Consider the following 3,391-nt stretch of genomic DNA (forward strand, 5'->3'; position numbering starts at 1 on the left):
ATGGTGGCAGGCATCTGTAATCCCAGCTACTCGGGAGGCTGAGGCAGAGAATTGCTTAAACACGGGAGGTGGAGGTTGCAGTGAGCCAAGATTGTGCCTCTGCACTCTAGCCTTGGCAACAGAGTGAGGCTCCGTCTCAAAAAAAATAAAATAAAATCCTCCTAAACAGGTACCTAAACCACTCATGCCTTCCAGCTAATGAAGGCTTTGGTTGGGTGGAGGGTGGCTGCTGAAGGGAAGAAGCTGAGGGTCAGGGTCTCCATGTTTGTCTGCAGGGGGCCCTTACCTCTTCCTCATGGGAAGCAGGCAGTGGAAGGACAAAGATGCAAAAGAGCTGCTTTTGAGCCTCAAGAAAACTCCATCTCCGTGGAGACTACTCCAAGAAGAGCGTGAACCAACAGCAGAAAAACTCCAGAATCTAATCCCAATGCTGGCATCCTGAATCGTTTTTTTGTAAATGATTCTTACATGGATAGGAAAATCTACAAACATTTAATAACTTACGAGATGTCGTATTTTACTGTTATCTATGAGATGTGGGGACTTCATTAATTTCCTACATGTATTACTTTTAAAATTAGAAATAAAGATTAAACCCAAAAAAAGTCAATGCCTTTGAATGATGACAAAACCAACCTCCAATAAGAAATCACTGTGGGCAGGCTGGGCATGGCGGCTCAAGCCTGTAATCCCAGCACTTTGGGAGGTCAAGGTGGGTGGATCACCTGAGGTCAGGGGTTCAAGACCAGCCTGACCAACAAGGAGAAACCCCGTCTTTACTAAAAATACAAAAAACCAGGCATGGTGGCACATGCCTATAATCCCAGCTAATCAGGAGGCCGAGGCAGGAGAATCACTTGAACCCAGGAGGTGAGGTTGCAGTGAGCCAAGATTTCGCCATTGCACTCCAGCCTGGGCAACAAGAGTGAAACTCTGTCTCAAAGAAAAAGAAAAAAAATCATGGTGGGCAGCCCACCCAGGCAAGGGGCACCTTGTGTATGTGTAGGGAGTTGATGGGGGAGGGTCCTCTGGACCTTGCAGACTCAGCTGTGTCCAAAGTATGTAACCAGTCATTGCCCAAATGTTGTCCCCCAACTTCCTTCCAGGCACATCACATGGCCTGTCTATGACAGATGGGGAGTTCCTGGAACAGAATGGCCTCAGCAATGGAGGTTGTGTCTTAGGTAACCAGGAACCTGAAGCCCTCAGGAATCCTGGAGGACTGCTGGTCTGGGAAGATACCATCTAGAACTACTTAACTCTCAGGTAACCTGACATTTCTCTTCCTGCCACCTTAGCTATACGCTGATAACCTGAGCAGCTCTGCAGGAATGCCAGGCTCCTGCTCAGCTGTGGGTGGGCAGGTGGCTGTGCTGGGTCGCCCCTGCCGCCTACAGGCAGAAAGTGGATGGTGCAAGGTTTCCTTCCAAACAGAAATCACCCTTCACAGAGCTGAGCCTGGCATTACCACAAAGAAACCTCACAATGGTGTGCAAGACAAATATTGAGAAAAACAGACCCCAGAAAACTGAGATGGAACAAGTATGTCAGGTGTAATTAAAGCAAGCCTTGAAACAAACGCAGAAGGTAAAGAACAGCTAGAATTATGCCACAGATTAAAGCTGTTAAGTGATTGCTAGCATAACACAAATTTGAGGGGCCTCGTAAGTGCTGATTCCAGCTCACCAATCAGTCAGCTGAGGGAGGCAGCTCACATCACTTGGTGAGCAGCAGAGCCAGGACTCAGATCCATGCCTCTGCTGTCCGTTTTACAAGATTTAGTCTCAACAAAATGCATCAAGGCCCCAAGGCCAACAGCCAGAGCTCCTCCAATCAGGTTTGATCACACTGGTGCTCAAGCACTGTGGCCCAGAAACCTGACCACAGGAATACTGGCTGCACACTGACAGGATGCTGGGAGTGTGTAGGTGGCTAGTGCGGACATTATGGCGGAGGTGAGCAGGAAGGACAGAAGTGGTTAGCCCAGACTGAAGTTACACATGCTGAGTTTAAATTCACTCATTTTTTGCACTGTTTCCCAATATGTACTATGAAGGTAGAAGGCACTACAGCCACGTGTAAACAGCTGGGGAGGCAACAGATGAAGACCAGTTAAATGTTAAGAAACGCGTTCCCTATGGTACTGAAATCGGTTCTGCCACCCTCATACCAGTTGGTTACACAACAGATGCTAAAAGTAGTGGGTAAAATGTTTTTAGTATCAAATGCTCTTTCACGAGTTACTTATTACACATGTAAAGCAGATTACCACCCTAAATGCTCAGTCTTCAACAAAGGATAGACACATCTCCTAAAGATGTGGCATTTTGGCACCAGGGATTGGTTTCGTGGAAGACAATTTTTCTGTGGATGAGGCTGGGTGTGGAAAGGGTTTCCAGATGAAACCATTCCACATGAGCTCATCAGGCATTTGATTCTCGTAAGAGTGCACAACCTAGATGTGTCACATGCCCAGTTTGCAATTCTGGTTCACACTCCTATGAGCATCTAATGCCACCGCTAATCTGACCGCTAATCTGACAGGGGGTGAAACTCAGGCAGTAATGCTGGCTCACCTGCTCCTAACAGGCCTTGGACCTGAGGTTGGGGACCACTACCCTATAGTAAAGCCCCTTGCTTGGCCAAAATGCAAACCCCCATCAGGTCAGGAGCAAACAGACAGAGATTGAGAGACCATCTAAATAAAAAAGGCCTGGAATATTCAAAAATGTTAAGATTAGGACAAATTCCCCCTGACCCCTCAGGACTCTGGGCAGACCCCGAAAGTCCTATAACCACGGCCAAAGCCTAGCACCATCTGCATTCCTGGGACACACCCTGGCTTTGGTTTCCACAAAAACAGGCCATATGTTAGTAGCACGATTATTTTATTATATACTTTTTATAAAAAACAAATGCCCAAAGACATACACCGCCCCCTGCCCACCCCATGACCACTAGAGAGGCAGCTCATACCTTTCCTAATGTAGATCTGACCACATTGTTTCCATACATGCCCATAGATACTCCTCTCCCCTCAAATATTTGTATCTCAAAAAAGGAGGTGCAAGAGTATATAAAGATAAATTTTCTTGTTGTTGTTACAGTGCGAACACCAGATGACTACAGGGGGCAAAACAAAAACACAAACCCCATCTTCAGTGAGGAATGGAAGGTCTGTCACCTGCCTCAAGTAGCTGAATCTCCTGCTGTAACTGGCTCCCTGACATTCATGGGTTTGTAGGGACATGGCCCAGGTGATTGCTTCTACTTGTTTCCAGAAGGCACATGTCTCCTATATCCTTTCTTAGTAACTAACTAAAGATGAACTACAGGAGAACCCAGTATTCAGATTCTGCCCAGAGGTATTAAATGCACAAGGAAAAATTAG

This window comes from Sapajus apella, unplaced genomic scaffold (assembly GCF_009761245.1).
Source record: "Sapajus apella isolate SASKATOON/1434 unplaced genomic scaffold, GSC_monkey_1.0 scaffold65, whole genome shotgun sequence".
In the NCBI taxonomy this organism is placed as follows: Eukaryota; Metazoa; Chordata; class Mammalia; order Primates; family Cebidae; genus Sapajus; species Sapajus apella.